The sequence below is a fragment of the Macrosteles quadrilineatus genome, unplaced genomic scaffold (genome assembly GCF_028750875.1).
Source record: "Macrosteles quadrilineatus isolate MER2022 unplaced genomic scaffold, UCM_ALF_1.0 Scaffold_3__2_contigs__length_128488019, whole genome shotgun sequence".
NCBI lineage: Eukaryota > Metazoa > Arthropoda > Insecta > Hemiptera > Cicadellidae > Macrosteles > Macrosteles quadrilineatus.
Window position 1 is genome coordinate 111,725,441 of NW_026542596.1, and position 26,322 is coordinate 111,751,762.

Sequence of the window (26,322 nt, forward strand, 5' to 3'; positions counted from 1 at the left end):
CTAACTCTATACAAAATATTAGTATGATTGTACTCTTATGTAAATGTATTTGCTAACTTATTTCTTCTGTTAAATCCTATTTATATTTTCACTAAAGTATGTACAAATATTTTGGCATTAAAGACAAATGACTTAATTACCACATTAAAAAAAGTAATAGGTTTGGCAAAATGTATCTCCTGATATATAAACTTCAAAGTATAACATTTCTAAAATCCACCAGGATAGGACAAAATTATTTATTTTCATAATGAATCATGTAGTAAAGTTGTATAAAAACATCTGTTATGATCAGTATCACATAGATTGTTGTGTCAAATACGTGATTTATAAAGCATCATATAATATAATTTGTGAAATTAATTATAAAATATGTTTGAAAAACAAATCAGTAAATTGCAGTTTATTTCGTTTCTAAAAAAATTACTAAATTAATTGTACTTGTAAATAATCTGTTTAAACGGTTTAAGTGATTTTTTTTATTTCACTGCTTAGTTATCTTTAATGAAAACAGTATATTTTCACTTTCTACAAATTTAGGGTATGAGCCGATTTGTTACAAAACCAATTTATGAGAAATACTAAGAATACATCAGCTACATCGAAAAATATTTTTATATGCCGAATATAAAACTAAAATAACGAAATAAATTTCTAAGTATGACAATCACTTGTTTATATAATTTGAATTTATTTCAAAACCGATATAACGTAGTTATTTTTGTTAATAAACTATATTTAAATATTAATTTAACTTAAAAAATCATTTATATACAACTATGTAGGCCTACTATATTTATTTGGTTATATTATTGCATTTGAGAATCACACTATCCCTGAACGTATCACTGGCACCTGAAACAAATGAATTAGTAGCATTAACATTTTGACATTAATTAAATTGTAGTATCAAAATTGTGTGAATTTAATTAGAACAATATTAATGATATATAACTTGTACTCATAGTTGTTAGCACGATGGAATATATGTCAAACGTTTCACATAAAGGGTAGTTGCAATATATGTTCTTTGGTAAAGTAGGTTGTTCAACTAAATACGTATTTACTTACTTAAGCTTAATACACTTTGCATTTTATCGTTTAACAATTGCTTAACAGTTGGTGTAGAATATACCTTAGTATGGAGGAGGATGCAGTTTTTCACTGTTCAAATAAATAAGTTAATTAGGAGTCCTTAACAAGGAGTTCAATTAGCAAATCCTTCAACCACACTTATTAATTAATATGTCATATCGAAGTTCTACTCTTTAGGTACATGCTGCTCAGAAGAAAACTGTGTTCAATATTTTACAATTCAGCTTTTTTGAGCTCATAAACATACTGAAAGCAAATGCTTATCCATACATTTAAAAAAATGCATGGATTCAATAATATTTCATTCCAGTTTCAATTTTGTGATTTAGGATGTACGATTGAAATTGAAGTTTTATACTATAAAACAAAATTGTTCTCTACTATTTATTACCAACCCTGGTTTATTGTAGAGCATTTTTAATGATTTAGGTGAAAAAATAATGTTACAACAAAGCACATTGCACATACACAAACACAGTTAAATGGCAAAATGGTGATTCAAAAAGTATTTACAATGCCTGAAGTTATTCATACTCACATTTAAAACCCTTGTTTTTGATCCACAATCGTAGTACATTCAGAGCTTTCTGCTACAGGAGGTATCATGGTGTATGGAGGATTCTAAAAGAAACAAATTTGTTACTATCATTTTGCTTAATTGTTGCTTTAGAATTTTGCTAATAGTTACCAAGAATAAAGCGATTAGGAATCATGTTTAGTTTCAATAGAAGAGTAATATTAATTATTTGAAAATCAATTCAAGTATTAAATCTTACCTTAGTATCCCCATCCAAAAAGAATCGGTCAATTTTGTGATACTCTTTGCCAGACCTTGGCCTCAGGGTTGTGGCAGCCGTCCTGCTGAACCTAAAAAACCATGCCATTATAATACATAAAACCATTAAAACATAAAATAGAAACATAAACACATAAACACACAATAAACATAAACACACATAAACATAAAACATAAAATAGTTTCTAGAAACATAAAATTATATTCTACCAGAGCACAAACACATTTGAAATCTCAAATTACTACTGTGTGAAAGATATAAATAATTTGAAAATATATTTTGTCATTCTGTTATGGTTTTTACAATTGTTATTGTCATTAGGTAAGAATTACAAAGACTTGATTACTTTAGTCAGCACGGTGTACAAATCTCAAAAGCTTTTAACTTTCCCTTTTCCCTCGGCGAGTTTGGTTTATTTAAGGCGCGGAACTATTTTACAGTATTTTTACCAGGTCTGTGATGTAGGCCAACTTTTTATGGATTGGTTAACTGTCCAATCCTCGACCGTGTCAAAGACTATGTTTTGAAAACATTCGTAAAAGAAATTTCTAGCAAGCTTTCTTTTTACTAAGTTTCAATAATAACACTGTGAATTGAATAATTTCTAAACCATGGCGTACCTTAGACTCTCCGGTGTATCGGAAGAGCTGTAGGAAGACAGTGAGAGTGTCTCAATGTAGTCTGACATGTCAGAAGTACCACTGCTGGTGCTGCGGGAGTCTATGTAAGGAACTCCACTGGGACTGAGATATCCTCCTGTAAACAAAGATATAATAAATCAGTTAAAACTTACTAAACTGTAGAAAAATAGATTACTGTCAGCATGACACAGGTTTTTCTTCATATTTTCCTGTTTCTTGATTTAATTTGGGTGGAATTATTGTTCATCTGCTAACTTAAGACATTGTAAAGATAAAAACATTATTGTGGTTACAAAGAAAACTTGTATTGTTTCAAAACGATACAAAAGAAGAGACTAACTTGACTTAACGCGATGTATCTTCATCCCATCCTTATCCTTATTTACGCTAACACATACCTCTATTCTCCTTCTTAATGAGGCAGATCGGAACCTCCGCCTCAGCCGAAGAAGACTTCGGCGCAATTTTCACGTCTTGAAACTGGAAAGACAGTTCTCTGAGAGGATCAGAGGACTTCGATCTTCTCGGTAAAGACGCGTGGAAGCACGAACTGTTCTCACTCAAGCGTTGACTGATAGCATAATGATGCCTTCTGGTCGACATCGAGGTAGTCAGTGGCAATTCAAACTCTGCGAAGTCAGACCCTCTCTGCCTCAACGAACAAAGAGACACGCCCGAGTCATTGGAGCTTGAAGAATCTCTGTTATGTCCCGGCTTACAAGGTACACTGGACGATCTTTTGATTTGTCCTGTAACAGGAGTTTCTAAACTGTCGGCAAGTCTTGAATCTAACTCAGTTTTCGTTGTCTCGAGTTTCTCGTAAGGCACTTCGATTTCATCTTTCCCTGTAGTTTCATCCGTGCTGTGAGCAATGTTTGAGCAACTACTTCCGTTGCTGAGGGTGGCTTCGTTGGTTCTCTTGGTGCTTAACGACTGACTGCAGAGGGAGTCTATGGAGGTGTTTTTACTACTTTGGTTGTTGACCTGAGTGGGAGATGAAGATCCGGTTCTTTCAGTTATCGACTCTAAGTCGTCGATGTATCTCGCGGAATCAGCAGAGTTTGATCTTCTTCTCATCAAACTAAAGCGCGAATCTTCTTCGCTGTCACCAAAACAGTTTCGTAGTCTTCTTCGTAAATAAGGACTGCTGGTGGCTGATATTGGATGTTCTACCTTTGGTTTTCTAGAGCGATCAACAAAGGGCGCAGTCAAACTCGGTGAGCTTGCTGCTCTTCCTGTCAACCTGTTTCTTTCTGTGAAATTGTACCTAAGGAATTCAGTCTTTGTAAATCCTCCATTTGAAGGAACAGGATGCATTGGTAGATATCCAGGGAAGTATTTGACTTGACCTCTCATCGATGGTGAGTTTTCCGTTGGATTATTTCCTTTTGATGGTTCCATCATCAAGTAATCATCTTGCTTGCCATTAGGTCGCATATTTTTATGACACGTATGACCACACTTTGAACAGTATTTTCCTCCGTTTTTCAAGTTATCATCTGCTGTCATTATTTCAAAACGTGTATTAGGCCTACTTACTCTAGAAAGAACATCTTTGGAGTTTTCATATAGTCCTAATGATTTAGAGAAATCTAAATTCATATAAGAGTGTGAAGGATCTGTTCCCTCAGGTTTTTCAGAAACTTTATCTTTTACAAGTTCACGTTCCCCAATCAAAACGTTTTTAAAGCAATCATTTTCATCACTGTTTACATTTTGATGGCAATTATCACAGTTACCTAGATCTTGATTCGTTTTACTTTTAGTTTTTTTAGACCGATCAATAGTCGCATAAATAGGCATCTTGTTTGAAGCAGGATGTACTGCAGTCCCACCAATGCCGCATTTTCCCTGTAACATATAAAAGGACTTTTTGGTTTGATGATATAATAATTGTATGTTGCATGTTTCAACTGTGATAATAATCCTAATCTATCTAAAACGCAATCTTTATTTACATGCTCAATGATCTGTTGAAAAGGGGAATTCGTCCAAAGTCTATTTATAAATTGAAGAAAAATTATTCTTTCACTACGACTTTGGTATAAAATATAGTCTAAAGGTAAATTAAGGACCAAAGTGGTCTATTCTCATTACTCTACTCGAACACTCTGAAAATTGTACTGGAATTATTAAAATAAGAAATAATCAAATTGTTTTAACGTACGGTTTTTAGTTATATAACATGTTCAATAAATAAAGTCCTCCTGGATTTTTTTACTAATCCGTCTTTAATTTTTGTCTGAGTTTTCCCAAGAGAGAATATAATTTCATATACACGTATCACTAAAATTACGCTGTGCTCAGTTGACAACTAGTCCGGACTTGCAACCAAGCAATGCACAGTAGTAGTATAATATTTTTGTTTGTTTAAATATTCGTGTATTTGTGTTGTTTTGAAGATCTCAATACGAGTGTGGTATCCTAAACCAGAATGCGAATAAGGTGATATAGTCGCCGAATCGATCGTCATCCACCCTTAGAGGAAGTATTAGGAGCTACTAGATGAAATCAAGGCAAATTAACCTCTTATTTACCAACTGTTGATATATTTCTACGTATAGATTAATCTTTAGTAGGGTACCGCGTAGTGCAAGACCTTGCTTACACAAACTACACTTATTTTTGTATGGACCATTGACATTTCAAAGCTTCCATTATTATATACTAGAGGTCGTCCAGTGGTCGACCAAAAGTACAGACTTTTCTATTTTCACCCCACGCTGTAAATTAACATGCGATTGGAATTTCATCAATTTGTTTTGATTATCTGTTTGTATTTCATTGTTATTTCGTCACCAGTATGGCAACCCATAAGGCCCATGTTAATTTTATGAAGTTAATTCATTTTTTGTGCTTATTTTTAAGGTCATTTTAATTTATGGAGGGGGTCTGCATAACTGCGTTGCACACGAGCTGAGAAAAAATGTTTTAAAGAAACATGCTTGCCTATTAATGTATAGATTTTTGGTTTTATCTTAAGCGTCTTTGGCCCTTCTTACCTTGTCTGATAAGGGTGGCAAGGCAGTGTTCTCCCGGCCGTACCCTCGTCTGCAGTAGAAGGGGAGAGACATCCAACTCATCACCCGATTGCATGGACAGCCTCCGCCACGCCACTCCGGGTTGGTCGTAGAAGTACCCTGGGTCCTAAGGGTACAAAAAACTGCATTACTTATGCAAGAACATATTTAAAAAAACTACAACCCCTCAAACAATGAATACGTATTTTCTTGAGACTAACATAAACAAATTGAGCCACTTATATAATTACCGCAAATATTATTTCAATCACTTAATGTATATAAAACACCAACCATTTCGTATTTTTCTTATAACATTTACATTAAGACAGAGAAAATTCAACAAATATACATCTGCAAACCTTTTTAAATACCTTACTTTTAAAATAAATGGTTTATAACCATTTAAACTACTTTTAAAGATTGTTAGTTAGTTTTAAAGTAACAAATATAAAAAAAAACTGTTAAATTATGTGTTATATATGCTATTTGATATGCACGAAATATTAATGGACAATATAAACACTCCTTTTCTATTGCAGTAGGTAAAGTACCGAAATAATAAAAAATCCCTACACAGGTTTCAATCACAATACTTTATGATCAAAAAGAAATATTATGAATCAAATTTGTTGAATAATGTAATATCACTTCAAATTTATAAATCTATTGAGTATGATCCCTACAAACCATAAGTTTATAACTGGTTAACTACAACAGCTTTTTGTTAAAATTGCCATGTCCATCTGAGGAACACACTTAAGAGATATAATTAAATAGCTAGTGTAATTCAAAATTAACATAGACCTACCCGTTGCAGTTCCTGATGGCAGGTGGTCTGTCATAGTGACTGAACTCCTGTAGCTGCAGACTCATCTTGAGGTGTTTTGGTGTGTCGTACAACTCATCAGTGGGAGAACAACAGGTTTCTCTCGGTGGTCCCTGAAATTTGTAACCTATGCTATGTTAAAAGTGTCTTAGCACATTTTCAAAAACTGTGCCTCATGGACCAAGTTTTCATTGTAATTTTTTCATTAATTTATTACTTGAATACAGTGACGCTCACATTATAAGCTCAATATGAATAAATGGAGAGTGTAAAATAGAATGAAATAATATTCTGCTTGGGTTTTTTACCGACTAAAATAAATTTACTTTGCTAGCTAAAATGATTTAGTAAACGGCAATTGTTCAAGAACAGATGCTTCGAATTGTCAAAAAGCTAGTATAATTTTATAGTCTTTTGTCAGGATCAAACCTTTAAAGTATCATTACCACTCAGCTACTCACACATTAATAGATCAACCTGGACCCAATAGGCGAATGAATCTGATGATAATTGGAGTGTCCAATCTAAATTGATCACCACTTAACATATTTTATATGTATGTGAGTTATGTCTTGTGAGTTAACCGTATAAGTGTAAATATATTATTTGACGTGAGTGTTATTTGACTCTTTGTACTTTCAGGTAATTTAATAACACGTACGATGCTATTCAAGAAGTTTTTAGCAACATACTGACTTTAGAGCGCAATTACCATTATAAATAAGTATAGATTATCATTTAAGATGAGAACACTGCTAAGGTGAGTTTTAAACCCAAATATAAGTGAAGGATAATGTAAAAAAGAGTAAGATGGATTGTGTGGCTTTTTACGGACTATGAACAGTTGTTTCATTATATGGTAGAAATAAATGTAGACTGGGACTTGTTTTGTTTTAGGACGCTAGGCACGAGTCCAGGATTGTTTATCACATTACTTTAGGCTAGACCTAGGTAGGGGTTGCGGCATTATCACTTAAAAGATTATCAGCATTATCAGATAAAATCCATTGGTGATTTGGCGGAATTTGAACCCGGGACCTCTTGGAATGAAGTCAGGTGCTCTAACCTCTACACCAGCTCGCTCCCGGACAGGGAGCTTACAAAAATAGTTAAAATGACAACAGCGTATAAATAGACGGGTAACGCACTCATTCAGATTCCTAATTCATATATTTACATCTTCATCTCATTCTTTCAAAAACCTGAAAACTAAAATCCGATTCAGCATACAATGACCTACCTTATCAACAAGATGCAATGGCCTAGGGACGTCGTAGTTAGAGTAGGGCCCTCCCTGGCAGGTACAGATCGTTGGCAGCGGCATCGGAGGCTTGAACTTCTTCCGCTGAGGAGAGTCAAAGTTGGAGTCTCCAAGCAAGAGAGGTTTTGTACTCCTGGAGAGGCAGCAGTGGCATCCTTCAGTAGTAGTGGAAGGGAACTGGTCTGGCGCACATCTATTCAAGGTAGTTAATTTATTTACCATAACATAGACCAATGATTGTGTAGTTTAAGGCATACGAGTATGACTGCGGAATTAATGACGTAATACGTGTATTACTGAATGAAAGCGGGTGTATATTTACCACAATCCAAGTTGCCAAAGGTCAATGTAAAACAATAAAAATACTATGATTGACATTTCATAAAATTGGACTATTACAAAAAAATAATTTTCTATATTCAAACAACATGTCAGCTATTCAAAGATACTTCTCATATTTATGAGCCTACTTAAGTAATTATCTGATTATTTCAAATGTGTAATACAATTGCCGTTTTGTGAACAAACATTTATAGTACCTTCTAAAGCTAAATCTCAGTTATGACATGAAAACATTTGCCGAGTTTACAATATTTTTTGTTGAACTAGAATCCCTCGTAATTTAGTCTTTTTAACATTGAATTTAGTGTATTAATTACTTAATTTTAAGGAAAAAATTATGAAAATGGAATGAAACAAAAAATTTGTTATTTTTCCAGGTAAAGTTAAGATCTCATGGCCCTTTCTTACACTTAACCTGATAATTATTTATTAGTTCATTGAATCTGCTTACCGGCTTTCTCCATTACTTGAGTTTGGGACTACACTACTGCCACACTGGTTATCTGAAAGCAAAAATAATACAAGCTAAAAAATTAAAAAACAATATTAAAAAACAAAAAATTGCTTTTTAACGGAGATATTTTTGATTATGTACTGTAAAAATCGTATTATAAATAATTAAGTTAAAAATTAGCTGTATCCTTCGATGTACTTCGCATCGATTAAAACACAACAATGCCAATTAATGTTCAAAATAAAATCATCTCTATCTGCATTCTATTTAAATATTTGTCATTAAAATACAGAATATTTTACAAACATAAAAATACGTCAATTTAATGTAGATACAGCGAAGGACGACTTTATTACGCACATTCGTTAAACCCAAATTTGTTAAATGTTTCACATCGAATTAAACTATTGGAGTATCCTGCTAATGGAAAATGCGTGTAACGGTGAAATAACTCGTTCGTAAGCAAATGTTTGCCTCTCTGAGACAGACTGGTTGTGAAAGTGTTTAAATGAACTGTCAAGGTGTGAAGACATTAGTGACTCAGTGTTCATTTCCACCTGTTGGGAAATCTGTTCATCGCTCTGTTCATCTGAGAGTTCATATTTAAGAACGTACTTTGTCATAAACGCCTTATGATAAGTATTTGGTTATCGATTATAATGTATAATGATCAATATTTGCGTCATATTTGTCACGTTTATTAAATAAACAACACTACGTTCAAATAACAATAAAGGGGAAACGTTTTACTGAAAAAAACGAAACGCCAATCAATGGCTCTCTCCCACTAAAATCACAACTTGCCTTTGCAAAACACGAATACCGTATATGCAATTTTCAAACAGTTTCAATAGTAATTAAAGTTGGACCACGTAACTCTGTAATCTTTTACTTAGACAAGATCATAAAGAATTCTATTCTTGGCTGAGATTTATCGTTGATTGTTTTTTGCTAATAACATATATTGCGCTACATAGTTTCACAAACATAGTTCACATAAACATTAAACAATACCAATGTTTCTAACTTTTACCCACCCGTATCAAATGGATCTAACGCTCAAAATAGAGTGACATATTTCTGAATATTTTGGGGATTGTGCTGAACCATTTAGATTAAAAAGATCGCTTTGACTTTGGATGTTGAGGCTAGGATCTAATTACACAGAAATAATATTTAAATGCCATGTGAACCTGAAGAGTGTGTTTCCATAGTCCAGGTAGGAGAGAATCCAGAGCCCGGCGTTTGAGCCTTGGGGACTGTACTGAACAATTTAGAGTAAACAGTAAGCTTTCTTTTTGGATGTCGAGGTTAGGATCTAATTACACAGAAATAATATTTAAATGCCATGTTAACCTGTAGAGTGTGTTTCCATAGTCCAGGCAGGAGAGAACCCTGAGCCCGGCGTTTGAGCCATCGTAGAAGAGCGACTCATGGCTCCCAGTTTGCTGATACAGCTCATGCAGCGCTCCATGTTGTTTTCAACTGTCCATACACCCAGCTCCTGCAACGAAGTGTCTTTAAATTCTTTCAGGTTGGTATGATGTCGTCAATGGTATGGTTTTTATATTCTTCTGTTTAAGAACTTAATCTCTCATTATGAACTACAGTCGTAAATTTAATTTACAATTATCGTTCACAAACGCCGATTTCTGAAAATTGTAAATCACCTAAAACCAACTGAGATTCAGTACAGAGAAATAGTGGGTAACCAACCCACTAATATTTCTAATATTTTGTGTTACAAGTTCATTAATACTAGTTACTAGTTTAGTGTTTTGTCTGGAAGTCACAAAATACAAAGTGGACTCTACATAATGATACATACCAAAATAAGTCGAACATTTTTAGTAACATCAGTTTGAGCTTAGTATTTTAATTTAGCTTAGTTTAGCAATAGTTATAAGTTATAATTTATTGCCATGTTATAATTTTGTTTGTTGAAAATAATTTCATTGCCCCTTAGTTATATTTTTAATAAGCTTAGTATACCATTTAAAGTAGTTGTTAAAAGTATTTAAAGTCCTCGAAAATATGTTTATCAAACTATAAATTTCAACATGGTTGCCTAATTAAACTTTCAAAGTAAAATTCAATGAAAATTGTCGCTTCATGGAATTTAAAATAATTTAATTCCAAATCCAGTAGTACTTAGATTGTAAATATCGGATGAGAAACAAAAAGAGTTGTGCAATTTTTTTTCAAACCATATTTCAAAATGGTGACCATTTAAAATCCTCAATGTAATTTTGAAACCATTATAGTTGAATTTGAACAGTGTATGAATACCATGGGATCATAACACAAACAACAGAAAAAATGTTAAGCTAGAAATTTTGGCAAATTGTATAAAATAGCATGTATTACCTTTATAAAAATAATATTTTCTCTTTTATTTAAATTATGGCCATATAAAGTAGTAAATTTACGTAAAGTGAATTAAATTTCCATCATTTATGTCATTTGTAACTTTTTTATGAATCCTACCTCAAATGGTTCCTAAGTTATAGGAAGTTATGTAAAAAATACATACACACTGACAGACTAAAAACCAAGTGAGATAGGCATATGTTTATATGATATTTTTTGTTTATTTTGACCAAAGAAAGATACCCACGGGGTTTCAAGAGAGAATTTAGAAACACCCTGTATATTCACTTTTAACGTGTATGATTCTCACAGCCGTACCTGTTCTGATACAGACACAGTGTCGCCGTAGTCACAGTCGGTGTGTGTCTCTGACGAAGGCCACGTGACCTCTGTGTTGACCTCAACCTCTGCCTCGGTCCTCCTTCTCACACTTGGGCTGTCAAGAGCTGCAGGGCAAACATAGTCATCGCTGTGAGTGAATGTTGGAATTCGCTAGTTCAATATTTAAGTACATATCTTCAGAAAAGTAAGGTTTTCAAACATAGATGTCAAAGTACCAAGGGGTATAAAATACCAGATTGAATATTTTTTCTATGTTAAATTTAAACCTGTTAATGGAAATAATCTGGTTCACCCCAAAATATTATGGATCACAATCAAGCGTATGATATTTCACTATACTTTTAAACAAATATAAGTCTTAATAAGATAAGAATCTTCGCAAAAAGGCAACAATGTATCTAAAACCGTTTAGGAGTTATTAATGTTTTTGTAAAACATCACATAAATACAGACAGACGGAAAACTAGGCACCACAGACCCATGTTCCTGTTGTGAAATGTGTTTGTCTTGACCTAAGCAATAACGCTATAAGTATGTCCAGAGAGTTACGGGACACCCTGTATATCTGTAGAATGTAACCACAGTATTTACATATCGCTGGTGTAAGGGGTGGGGGTTGAGGCCATTGGTGTTTATCCATAGCCTACCTGTTCTGGAGTGATGTCTCCTCCTCGTATGCAGTTTACCCTCAGCCGCCAACAGGAAGGCCCGAGCAATGTCCTGTCCTTGGTCGGTGACTAGAACGTACAATCCCTCACCTCTACCACATCGGGAACCTCCCTCGAAACAGAACCTGTTCTCCACTACCCCGTACCTCCTGCAAATCAAGTAAAGGCTTTCTGAGCGCACTAGTATTGAATCTTTCTAGGATATTCCCAAGAAAATCTAGATATTTATGAAAGAACGTAAATTATAGCTACTTTTCAGGAAAGTTGATATTTTATAGAAAACTAACCAAGAGTTGCTGGTAAATAATTGGCATATTGTAAGCCTCAATATATCCACGAAACCACATAAAGGTGGACAACACTTTGTAATAAATATTTTTATCATTTAAATCACCAAGAACATGGTAACAACCTAATAATCGTAAATTGATATGGTGAGCAGGGATTTACCGGAAAATTCTTGGTGGTGGCTAGAAAACAGAGAGGAAGACCTGAACGAAAGTTTAAAGATGAGGTAAAGAGCAATATGTATGCCAGAAATGAGGTGAAAGATGTTGGAGGAGTAAGAACTATTGATGTAATGAAGGTGGATAAAGTCAAGGCAAAGACATAGCAACAAAAGTAGAAGAATATATATATATATATATATATATATATATATATATATATATATATGTACACCACAATTTAAAAAACAGTCAAGATTTTACTTATTGCTAGAAAAAGAGTATTTTTTTCTTCTAACAACTGCCCTACCTGAGTTGGCCGATTTGCCAGTAGCCCACAAGTCTTGGTGGGACTCCAACCGTGAGACAGAACTGGTGTTCCTGGATATGGAGTCGGGCAGGACCTGGGGAGATCTTTCCTCGAGAGGGAGCCGACTGTATCTGGACCAGGAACTGCTCATCTGGGGACAGTCAACATGATGGGTGAGATGAAATGCAGTATAATTAAGTGGATGTATTGAACTTCCAGATATAAAAATGGATGGACCAGCCTACTGACGGATAATGGTTGTATGGATAGATAAATGTAGGAATAAATGGATTCATGGAATCATAAATGTTTTCATAGGCGTATTAAAGAATGGATGAATAAACTTTTGAACAATTGGATACACGTCCCTATGTACTGTTTAAGTGAATTGATGTCAGTTTAATTTGGTGGACTAAAAATACGTTGACATCCTACAGGATTGCTCTAGTTCATAGATCACATAGTCTATTCTAAATCTAGATAAAAGTAATGCGGACTATTAAATAAAATTATCTGCCCGATCGGAAAACATTTTATATAAACTAAGCATTTTGCGTCATTTAAATGATTATTTTTCTGGTAAGGTATTATAGTTGTATCATTTAGTTAGTGTCACAAAAAACCAAAAATGACTTACTGACTGGCAATCTTAGCAAAGCAAATCAACTACTACTTTGTAAAAAAAACCCTTATTAAATTATTTCAAATAAAAAAAAAACTTAACTAGTAATTACATTTTGTAATTCTAATTTTACATCTGTAGGATGAATAAATTTGGGTAAGTATAACCATAAACAAAAAGAATTGAATATAGACTGTCAGCCATGCAGTGGTTACCATGGTTACCATAGGTTCTGGCGCACACCGCTGGGAGCGCCGTGTAGTTAAGTAGCGCGTAGGCCGTAACAACATGGCGCTCCCAGTGGTGTACGCCAGAATCTATGGTAACCACAGCACAGCTGACGTTCTATATTTAATTATTTTTGTCTATCTTACAACCTAAACAGTGTTATATTAATGATTATTTTATAGCTAGATAATCAATAATTACCTTCTCCCAGATTGTTGGCTATCTTGACTTGCCACTGTATCAGTCTCTCCCTGGTGTCAAAGGCCAGAACTACAGTTACATCCTGACAGATTATAGCTATCGTGTTGGACTCCTTATCAAGTGTGAATCCTGAACAGAAAAATAATACAGAATTTTTTAAGATCGGCTTTTATTAGAACTTAGATATTTGAATAACGTTCAGGTTTGTAAAGGTGTATAAATATTTTTTAATGAAACACAACATAATGACTGACCTGACTGTACCCCCAGAAAGTGCTGTAGAGAGAGGGATGCCTTGGTTTGTCCTTGTTTGTATCTGTCCTTGCTGTCCCTGTACAACTGTAGATGCAGGCAATCTGGAACAGAAGAAAGATAAATTATACCATTGTTGATATTGCTCTTTAAATTATAAACATCTTGTTGTTGCATACAATTTAATAGCAGTTAGCCTTGTCGTAGTAAGATATAATGAAATATATAGTCTGGTTGACCATTTTTGTATGTGCACTATGTATCAAAGTATCGTATCCATTTCATGTAATGTACATAATATGTATTCAATAAAGCACTTTTCTATTCTATTCTATTCTAGTCTGGTTTGTTACAGAAGAACTGGTTTTTATCTTGAACACATTGCGTGAATTTGACTTGTTTAATCTTTTGCCAAACACAGTAAGAATTTATGTTAACTGTGAGCTCTTTTTTTTTTAAAAACTTCCAACATAATAATGAAAGGTGAATAGTATAATTAAAGTCCAAGGTGTATCTTAGAATAAAATAAAATGTCTATCAAATTCAAATAAGAATCATTATAACTAATATTTTTACACGTACTTTATAGCGAGATGAGAAGAGAATAAGCTGTTCTATGTAATAAAATACACATGTAATTTATTGAGTAACATAATAAATATTTTCAAACATTTTCACACAAATTAAGTAATTTCGCCCTGCCATTACTCTGTTAATTAACTTGAGTAAATAGCCCCATAAAGAGAAAAACACGTTTGCTATTATTACTTACAACACTTTAAAGTTGATTAGAAATCGAAATAAATTCACCTTTGCACAGATTATCTTTATTATGGTTTCGAACATTTGAATTACAATGGTACTCATCAGGACAAGAACAAAAATATGAACTAATTACGATTCCAATTCCCCCAAGTTATGCATTCAAAGAAGGGGAAATAATAACAGCAATTGTAACTTGAATTGCTCCACAATCGCAATCTGAAAGTCCTAACTTCCATCACTAATTATTTCTGAGCGGCGAATCTTGTAAAATATGCATTAATTAATTCAGAAACAAAAGTAAAAGTGGATGTAAAATTAAACTCCAACTTATTTTCATCACAGGACAGGTTTAAATTTGTCAATTCTTGATATTATGATAATCGGAATAGTTATAAGTTTTATATGTTTGACATACAATGATTAAACTGTAACATTGTATGTTTTAAACTACCCTAATTTTTAGCTAAGTTAATTCTTATATAATAATACAGCGTGGTCGAAAAGTCCCGAACGGTGTAAGATATTTGTTACCAATATAGATAAAGTAATGAGACTTGTTAAATCAAAAATAGCCATAAATGTATACTCTTTTATGCTACTATAACTTTTTTATCCTTTAAGGAGGAGGTTGGCCCATGAGGAGTCAGTCAAAATTCTTAAATAGTGGCATAGGTCGGGTTTCCTTTTGAAACATTTCAATAGGATGCTAAGATCCCCTAACTTTAACGTTGTGCTACTAACACAATCATTGGTGTAAAACTTAGTTTCATCTGAAAAAAATAGCTCCATTAAAATAGTATACGTTTCCCGCAATTTGGTTCAACATAAACCTAGCGGATCCTGCTCTGTTTATCAAATATGTTGGTTTAATTTTTGTTACAGATTAAATTTTGTAGGCACGAAGATGAAGTCTTTTATGTAAGACTTGGAGTGTACGACAATTCTTGTTTTAAGACTACAGCGAGGGAGGTATTTCTTAGGACTTCTAACACAAGATAGTTTAATATTTTCAACTTCCTGGTAGGACATAGATTATCACAACAATCACGCAGCTGTTTTAATGTAAACAAAACTGTTTGAGCTACCGGATGCAGGGTTACCACTATTAAATAATTAATTTTTCTCATAATAGTTTTACAGACAGTTAATCCATTATTCTGTGAAAACCCTGTACTTATGATACGTTTTTGTCACAAAAAACGGATTGGAGCAGAAAAGAACTTAGGCTCTTAGCTAAATGAATAAATAGTCAGAATAAAAGTTTTACATTTTACAGTTATAGAAGAATTAGCTCTCAATACTAGGTTGGCAAATTGTTTTGCAGTGAGTGATGGAAGTAAGAAGCTCACAACTAGACTACGAAACTCTTCGAAACTCAACTTGTATATTAGCTGCCCTAGACTTTTTACAAGAAAAATAATTACATTTTATTACTTCAATTACTACAATAGGAATCATTTCATTTGATGGTTTTAAAATCAACATAACATTTTTAAATTGACATTTGAGAGGATATAGTTAAAGTGCAAAAACTAACTTTTTATTTCTACAACAGCTAACGTATAAAACATAAGTGTAAGGAAATTTAATTGTTATTGATAAGTAAATGTAAGAGCACTCTATAGTCTTAGAGCTATTTTGACGGAAGTCTTTAGCTAAAGACAACACAAAACTTAATATAAAATTAGGATGCTGTGACAATTCCGTTACCTTCACTTAAACATATTTGGCTATCTCCACACGTATTACCCCGCATGGCTATGTCAAAATAACTAAGATATTTGGAAAACGTTTAGTATATTTTTAAAAAACCATCCCAATTCCTCAAGAACTCTGTTGGAAAAATGAGGACAACGTAAGAGTTTTACAATTCTTATGTATCATTTGAAATTTATGTCAACTAAAGTTTAGAATAATTGCTTTCTTTATTGGAAAAGGGGAAGGAAAATTATGGTTATTACAACTTCAACCTCAGATTTAAGCGCTATTATTCTTGATCAGGGGGAGAGGGTCTCGAGTTGAAGGAAGGATACAAAATGCCTTGCAAATCGCGGAAAGGGTAACTCAATCTAAAGTTACTGATAATATTACTCAAATGAAATCCCCTGACATTAGGTATTGAAATATGTTTAGGATTAAGTGTCTGATAATAAAACAAACTGTCCCAAGTCTAGTTAATACTAGAATAATTTATATTTTAATTTGACTTATGTGAAATAAACTTGTAATGCTCTATTACTTTTTATATAAATTCTAGTGATTTAAAAAATGATCTAAATCGGGTAAACCTAACAAATAAAAAAGTTTTAATATTTGGTTACAATGAATAACAGTTAATTGTCATTTTGTTATCAACATTTTTGATTATAACTGAAATGTCAAAAATGTTAACATGTAAACTAAACATCTTATACATTTTGATTCTGATGAATGATTTGTTAATGTTTAAAATTTACGGGTTTTCCATACCTCCACTATGATATTTTAACTGTCCTCAAACTATAATCATTTCACTTTGCTTCAATTATGATGATTTACAAGTATATTTACAACGATGGATTTTTTTGACTCAACCATATTTCCTCATACTTGAACAACAATAATTTCCTCATGCTTTGGCTGCGATAGCCAAACCACTAACTGACCAATTACAAGTTTGAAAAGTTGCTTCGCTAATCAATGAAGTTGAACTGCAATTGACGTCACAAACTTTCCCATTTGAAAGCTTGCTAATCCAAAGTAGTTTTTCCATGAATTAAAACACTGTTAGTGATATGTTGATAGTAGTGTTTACTAGTACAGTTAATTTTTCTTGTCCTAATCGCAATTGATCTAGTTGTCTAGTACGTAATTTGTTTCATGTTTCTAGAATATTGGCAATTTGTACATCAATGAATCAACTTAAATACTTGCTTTGCAGGAAAAATGCTAAAAAGTATAAGTCAGGTGTTTTTCATAACTTTTGATAATATAATAAATACAGCAAGAATGTAGCATTTTTAATGATGAAAAATTAACTATTACAACGACCAATTCCATCAAAAATGGAAATAGTTTGTTTATATGGTTTTTGTTTGTGTATATGGTTAGTGACATTGAACGTAAACTATTTATTTGTAATAGCCCAATACAAACAAATGTTTAATTGTCAATTATTGATAGGAATTCGCAATTTTCGATGCATCGATCTTGATAGCTATCAATGTCTATTACATAACTAATGGCATTTAATTAAATACACGTAAAACCAATTGGGTAATACTTTACACGCCTAAATACGTCGATATATTGTGTATTGTATCCACAGAAGACAAATAAGTTTGAGCGAGCTATCAAAACTATATAAACCCAGTTAATACGTTTTAAATTATTTACTAATTGGTGGATGTTTATTCAATTGGACCATAAATTATGTCCAGCACCTGATGTAAAAAATCGTATAAACTGTAGGATGGGTTTACTAAGAATGGATTGAAACCAGTGCACCAAACTGCAGATCCTGCCTAGCCAATTAGGCTCCTGGCTCATTGATTAGCCACAACGTCAATTCAAAGTTTTCTAATGAATCCGTCTCAATGGCATGTTCAACGAATTCCAACTTGTCAGACTTTATTAACTTATCTGATTGCTACCTTCATTTTAGAATTATAATTGGCACTAAAGAAAGAATAACTTGAGTGTGTAAAATTGAAAGCCGTAGTTTATCTTTTATAATATTTATCATTTAAAGGAATTATGTTAATTAATCTTACTCATTTTTGTATTGGTGTCTACGGTAATCTTAAAATCCCGAAAAACTTCTCCCCGCAATCTGTTTAATACTAGACTGTTTCTAGTAATACGGCCAAGTTGACTAGGTAATGACCATGTAACACAAATTCTATTGGTTGTTAACGCCTATGGATTTTTTGTGTGAAAATTATACGGCATGGGCTATCTTCTTGCGCCGAAGGCATGGACTTTATTCGTACCACAATTAAAAGTCCCCAAAATAAAGCTAAGACACTAAACCACTATTTAATATATATAAGCTCTAACAGACTAAAGGTTTTTGCTGTAATTTTGTTTTCAACTTTCAAACAATACACAGCAATCCTGTTGGTGAGTAAAATGTCTGGCGAGCGTTCGGGTCTGTTATTAACCCTAATTAAAAGGCAGCAACTGGACCTAATACTGGACTAATACAAAGCTGATAAACTAAATCGATGTGTTTAACGCTCGGGTACGAGAAGTCCATTTACTGTCATTAAAACTTTAGCTCAAGAGTTTACACTGGCTTAGCCTCGGGTCACGTTTTGTTTTTGTTTGGGGTATAAAATGTTGAACAAATAACTGTTTCGTTGGAGACAAAACATATAAATATATGTCATAACGTTTGAAATAATCTGTGAGTTAGTTAAATACAGATTAGTTTAATCTTTTCCGATAAAATTTTGATTAAAATTTTAAAAAATAAAGTTTTAAACCTTGTCATGGGTTGGATTAGGTTTCTTTTTGTTTCATCACTGTTTGAAAGTATTTCTTTTATGTAATTGCTTGCTGTGTTTCAAACATATGATAATGTAAAGTGGATAAATAGCTATTTACCTTACAAGTGTAGTAAGAGCGTTTTTACATCACGCAGGTGAATGTTGTTCAACGAGCGGAAGCGAGTTGTATAATTTACCTAAGTGATGTAAACACGCTCTTGCGTAACGTGTAACGTACAAGATTTTACCTGACCCGACAATATACAGGAGGTTACGAACCATATTTTTCATTATCCATTTCACTCATCTTCTAACAGTAACGTTCATTTACAAACAAAAGCTAGGTTAGGACAATTCTTCAAAACATAACAATAAAATTCAAGCGCACAGCTGATTTCTAGCGATGAACGTCGTTGGCTCCATAGAGGTATATTTTTTTAAGTTAAGCACTCAATGTTATTTAAATGGGTTTTATTACCTCACCGAGTGAGTTTTTTTTCAACTTTACATCACTCGAGAAGTAAAGAAGTTGTATACATCACGCTTGGGATAGGGAAGTTTAACATGGCGGGTTAGGTAAAAAATCTAATTAAATGCATAATAGAAGAATATTCTACTGTCCTTATGGAGGTTAGAATCCTAAATAAACAGATTGAATTGGGTACATTTCATATCCAGAAAATAATTTCAACGAAATGATCTTATCTTAGATTGATAAATGAGTCAGCTTCCCTAACTCCCAATAACTTTCAGTTTAGTAATCTACCCACGCGGTCCCAAGACCTTGTGCCCCTGGGAGTATAAATTACCCGAGCTATCCAACCTGAACCCACGACCTTACCCCTGCAGTAATGTTGGGCTTTAGTGTTATAGGAACATTATAATGGATTTGTAACATCTGCGTGTGTCTAAGTACACGATTAATATATCAATTACTAGGTGTTACTAAGTAGAGAATGTATGAACGAAACATTGTAACAGTCTGCGGACAGTTCTGTAAAGTATAAGAATACCCTCGCCTCAGCAAACCTGGAGATCTGGCTGGATTTCTACAATATTTAATTAACATTAATTTTAGTGAGTACTTAGGTTTGCTGCGACAGAGAAGATATTGAGATGTGTTTTTATTGCAATGTTGATAAATTTTTGTTTTAATATATCCATTAACAAGCAAACTACAACAGTTTTTTTTAATTCTCTATAAGGATAACATAGAAATTTTAAATTTAAATTTTTTTAATAATCTCCGTAACCGTTGGGCATACAACAACGCTTCAATATAAAAAATTATTGATTTTTTAAGCTCTACAAAATGGTTTGGAGAGAAATTAAGAAATGTTGTGTTTTCAGGGTCAAAAATGGGGAAAACAATTGTTACCCCATAAACCCCCGTTCCCATAGTCCAATTATGCTGGTTTTCAAACTCGAATAAATGTAGGTTTACACGTTTTTACCAAATTTCATCAAAATCGGATCATTTTTGCTCGAGTTATTTCGCTTACAGTCATTTTTTCACTTAGATGTTGCTTCAGTTGTTTTAGCGAATATATATATATATATATATATATTCGCTAAAACAACTGAAGCAACATCTAAGTGAACAAATCCAAACATAAGACAGAGTTTCTGCTGAATTACGAAATTCCATTAGTACTAGCTCTATGAGGTGGTGTTTAGCTCAAATCTATCTTATGATTATAAATACAAAACCCCACTGAAATAGCTGGGCTATTACATAAAAACCAGAGACTTTTAAACTGTGTTAGACTGCAATTAAAATAATAAATAAGTAATTTCCAGCATAAAATTGTGTTTATTGATGCATTATTTAAGACCAAATACAAATTCAGTACTGCTATATTAACTATAAACAAAGTTAATAAACCATATCAAGCTCGCAACAATTATTTTTGAAATTATCTAATTTAACTGAGAAATTTGTTCATTAGTAATTGAAGCATGTTTTACCATAGTTAATTAACAGCGTAAAACTGACCATCCTTTTAAGAGTACAGAGCCAATTAATTCCGAACTCATTGATTGCTCTTGAGAGCTTTCCAACTCGTCTAATCAGTTCTTACTGGCCAAGCGAACGAATCTGAATTAGAAAGATGTTTATTTTATTTTTTATTTAAATCATTCTCTGAATTAAGCTTGCCTGATTAAATGATGATTGACATAATAAATTACATAAATCTACCGACGGATGATGTGAAAAATTAAGCTTAACTGGCTAAAAAAACTTGCTTGAGCCTGGTCAAATTAGTTTAACGGTAAATAAAACATTATTTTAAACATAGAAATAATGAAAATAATGAAATGTTTAGGTCTTGTTTATATGTTACCAACAAAATACACAATTCAGGCAATCCGCACATCGCCTAAAGCTTATAGGTTAAGTGTGCAATGGAACTATGTGTGGATGGTTTGTATTGTGTTAAGTGTATAATATTTTATACACTACGCATTACATTTTACTGAATAACTACGGATGTGTGAAAAAAAACGGTGTGTAAATTAAGCCTTGAAACAAATATGTATTTTAAAAACCGAAATAGATAGAAATAATCTGTTTTTAGCATTGATTCTTAACTAAGGTTCCGCAGTTTTGTACAACAAAAATTTTTTTTAACCCCCCTAACAGGGTAGGGGGTTGGGGGTGACTTATTTTTGTCAAATAGCAATCCCTATGGAGTGATCCCTCATTTTGATGGGCTTGTCAAAAGAAACACAATGACACAAATCCGAGGTGAATATCTCACACCTAGCCAAAATGGCGGGTATTCCAAAATGGGTGCTTTTTCACATAAATCTAATTTTGGAATACCCACCATTTAGGCTAGCGATGAAATACCTACCTCGGGTTTGCGTCATTGTATTTCTATTGACAAATCCTTCTACAAGAGGGGGCACTCAATAGGAGTTGCTTTTGAAAAAAAAGTGAACCCCTACCCACTACCATGTTAGGGGGCTTAAAAAATATTTTTGATGTTAAAAAATTACGAAACTTTTGTTAACAATCAACGGCACAAACAGAATATTTCTATCTATTTCGGTAAGAAAAATACAGATTTGTTTCAAGACATAATTTACACAATGTATAGTGTATAACACAGAATTTTTTATATTTTTTACAATATTGGGATATTTTGAGTTATTTCATTTTTGATAAAATTAGGTGGTCCATGCCTTGAAAGTGTGACATCCAGATGGATAGGCAAACACTATAACCACTTATCCAGCTATAATAACATTTACCACATCAGAAGAATAATGCTAGTTTATTTAGTGTATATGAGTTCACAATAACCTAAAGGAGATGATAAATTCCAGACCCCGCAATATTGTGGTATGAAGCCTCCTCGTGCGGAAGTATTGCCTTGCGGTGTCTGGTGTGGCTAACGTGATTGACATGGTTTTATCGAGAATATTATCAAACAATTATAACAATAAACCCCTTTTCCGTAGGTTATTTTCACTAATCTATAATATTTTAATAGTAATATTTTAGAGACAATTAACTAACTTGAACTGTTTGGAAATAGTTTCCCACAAGTAGTGTCACACGCTACAAATCAATAGAGATTTTTCTAATACGATCATTGATTTTCAAACTTTATAATAAGACACTTATAAACAAAAACACACTTTATTACTCTCCCTGTGGCAGCAGACCTAGGTAACGTACTTTTTAAATCCATTACTGGTAAATGGGAATTCGCTTAGTCTGCAGGTTTGCTGTGGCAGGGGTATTATATTTCCTTAGTCACATTTTAAAAACTTAAATGAATCCCTTATAAGTTATTAAGTCGGAGATATTTCACAACCCTTAGACAGGTTTGAATACATTTCCGATAAAATCATGACACGTGTCAAAAAATACTTGTTTATAATTCAATAGGCTACTTTTAAGTTTTATTCTTATTGAGAATATGTCAACTGTTATAATTTTCTTGTTTATGAATGAATGTTGATCGAATTTGGAAAATACACTTATTTCTTACTAAACATTTTACAACAAAAAACAGTTGTTTACCCTCCCTGTTGCAGCAAACCTAAGTACTCGTTAGACTAATTCTATTTAAATAGGGATTACATGTGATATTTTTAAGGAGACATTTTAAATCCAATCAGGCAAATGGAAATTCGCTAAGTCTGCAGGTTTGCTGCGATGGGGGTATATATTTATTTTTTATCGATACGCATTCATCTCGCCGTATATCAATGAACCAAAGTTTCCCTAACCGTGTAGTAAAATATGACTGAAAATTCATACCTTAGTTAGAGAGTGCAAAGCGCAGTGATCAGTGCTATATAGGATTGTTCGGATGATGAAGATGTTATTACACGCTAAAGTTGTTCCCAAGATTGACATTGTAGTTGGTAGGGAATTGCATTACCCAATCTGCTTATATTTTCTTAAAATTTTCATACAGAATAGTGTACTAAAAATAAAAAATTTCATCAAATTACTCTTAACCTAACTAATTATTAATTGAATTTGCCACTGTGTCTACAAATCTGTTTTTTTCTTTATCTAGGTATTTTAGCAAATTTCCCTATAGGAAAGTAGTTATTACCGTAGGTCGCACGGTAAAACCTAGGTCTGAGACCTAAAAAAGATGTTTACTTTCGTGAATGCGTAACTTGAGTAATTTTTGACCGATTATGATGGAATTTGGTTTAAATGTGTAGGCGGGATAAACTTGAATGAGTTCGCGAACCAGCATGATCGGACCATATGAACGGGGTTTTATGGGGTAAAAAAATTGTTTTTCTAATTTTTGACCCTGAAAACACAAAATTCCCCAATTTCTCTCCAGACCTTTCTAAAAAGAGTTTAAAAAACTAATAACTTAGTAAATCAAAGTGTTTTTATACAGTTATTGGTAACGGATAAAGTAAAAAAAAACTGTTATTTTAAATTTCTCATGTTATTCTTATGGAGAATATTGTAAAATGTTGTAGTTTTCTTGTTTATAAATATATTTTGATCACACTTGGCAAACTTATTTATTTATACTAAGCTATTAATATTTTACCAAAAATGCACTTTATTAGTTTCCTTGTAGCAGCAAACCTAGGTACTCATTAACCTAATGTTATTTATATAGATATAATTGAAAATCAGTTCAGACAAGTGGAAATTCGCTTAGTCGGTAGGTTTGCTGTGACGGGGGTATTTTGGTTTAAACGGAGTAGTGCAACTTAGCCACATAAATGTAGAATTTCTTGTGACTGTATTACTTTCATGTTATTAGCTCTGACGCAAATAATACGTATTTTGACCTGGTTTATAGAAATTGATTAAGTATTTTCTACATCAAACTGGCAGCCTAAGTACTACCAGTTATTCGTTAGTGCCATACACTTGTACCAATTATGAGTGTATTTGGTTCAAATTGTGAATAAAACTATTGAAAGAACCTTATACTCCTAGATAATATTGGTAATAAAAAATGTATCATCGGACGGAAAGATATTTTATTTTTTTTATTTATACTGAATTTTAAATCCTCAAGAAAGAAAAATTGAATATATTTCTTTCAAAAACACTGCGATTTGGTACAATATATAAATATGCATTGAGAATACATATTTTTATTCAATACTAATGAAGAAGGGTTGAATCCAGTGCACTAAACTGCAGATCCTGCCTAGCCAATTAGGCTCCTGGCTTATTGATTAGCCACAACGTCAATTCAAAGTTTTCTAATGAATCTCCATTCCATTGGCGTTTTCAACTTCAATAGAGTTCGTACTTTATTTAAGTTTGAAATTATATCAAATATTTACAAACCATCTTTAAAAGTAGGTTTGCTCTATTCCATTATTTTGCAGCATTGTTACATATATGCCAATTTGAACACTGTTTAGTAAATCTAAACAATGAACTACTAAATGAAACAGTGTATCACAAACAATGAAAGTGTTTGTATGTATATTTTAAATCAACCTAAAAACTCTGATAAAGAGTAATATATTATTTACTTATACATCACATATGCTATTGAATGTTTTTATGATAAACCCAAATCATAGTACGATTACTACAATAGGCCTATTAAATTAAGCTTACTCTCCATATGGCAATCTACATATGTTCCATAGAGGACGTAAACAAGATCTACAATCCAAAAACTTAATGCTGACTAACTATTGTCATGCTGCCAAAAGATTTATTTACTTCTTCAGGCTTTCAGTTACACATATTCACATTTCCAACGGTTAAGTTTCCGAATCGTATGAAATTGATGCTAGTTGTGAATTAAAAAATCGTAACAATATAATATATAAGAGTTGTTTTACTGTTTTTATAAGTATGGTTAACTTATCACGCATTATATTTTTACCATTCTTATTTACATTTCCATTGAAAAATAGCATTATACTATTTTAATTGGTCCTTTAATTCAATTATCAATTATTTAAGATGGGGACGCCACTATGTGCGTATTTTAACCCAAATATGAGTGAAGGATGAGTGTAAGATGAGTGGCACAATCTTGTTGTCTTGTTAGTGACTAAGGCCGACATGTTCCTTAGACACAGCTGTTAATTAATAATTAATATTAATAATAATTAATAATAATAATTAATAATAATAATTATTATTAATATTAATAATAATTAATAATAATTATTAATATTAATAATAATTAATAATTAATAATAATTAATAAATACAGCTAATGGCAACTAAGGGACCTACAGTTTATAGTGGAATCCGAACCACATTTTTTTCCTTGTAATTTACGAATTCGTCTAATTATCAGGATAATACTGCGGATAATAGTAGTACTCACTAGTGCGGGCGTTAATCCACACCAGGGAACATCGCATCCACAGTGCATGCCTATAAATATCCACAATTCGTGACCTCCTAGTAGCTGGCTTACAGGACGACGCCACCCGTCCCAGCAATTGAAGGTATGCCACCCCTATACTACATTATAATTGTTCGTTCTAGTTAAAATAAGATACATTTTTCCAAAGAATTGTTCGTACCAAAGAACTAGAAACTTTGAGCATCAAGTTTCATAATATCATGCTTTACAGAACTCAAAATTTACAATTGATGATTATACTTCACTTCACGTCTCCCACGACAAGGGACTGTACGTCCCACGATGGGGCTGTGATTATAATTGCTTAGGGGGAAATCACAGCTGAGATCGACAAATTTTGCATCTCCCCAATAAAATATTGC

The 26,322-nt window shown here is 32.7% G+C and overlaps 1 pseudogene; it reads right to left on the bottom strand.

The window, feature by feature from the left end:
* Positions 1-1,635: 1,635 nt before the first annotated feature.
* LOC128989470 (uncharacterized) overlaps positions 1,636-26,322 on the bottom strand; it is a 166,226-nt pseudogene continuing 141,539 nt past the window's right edge.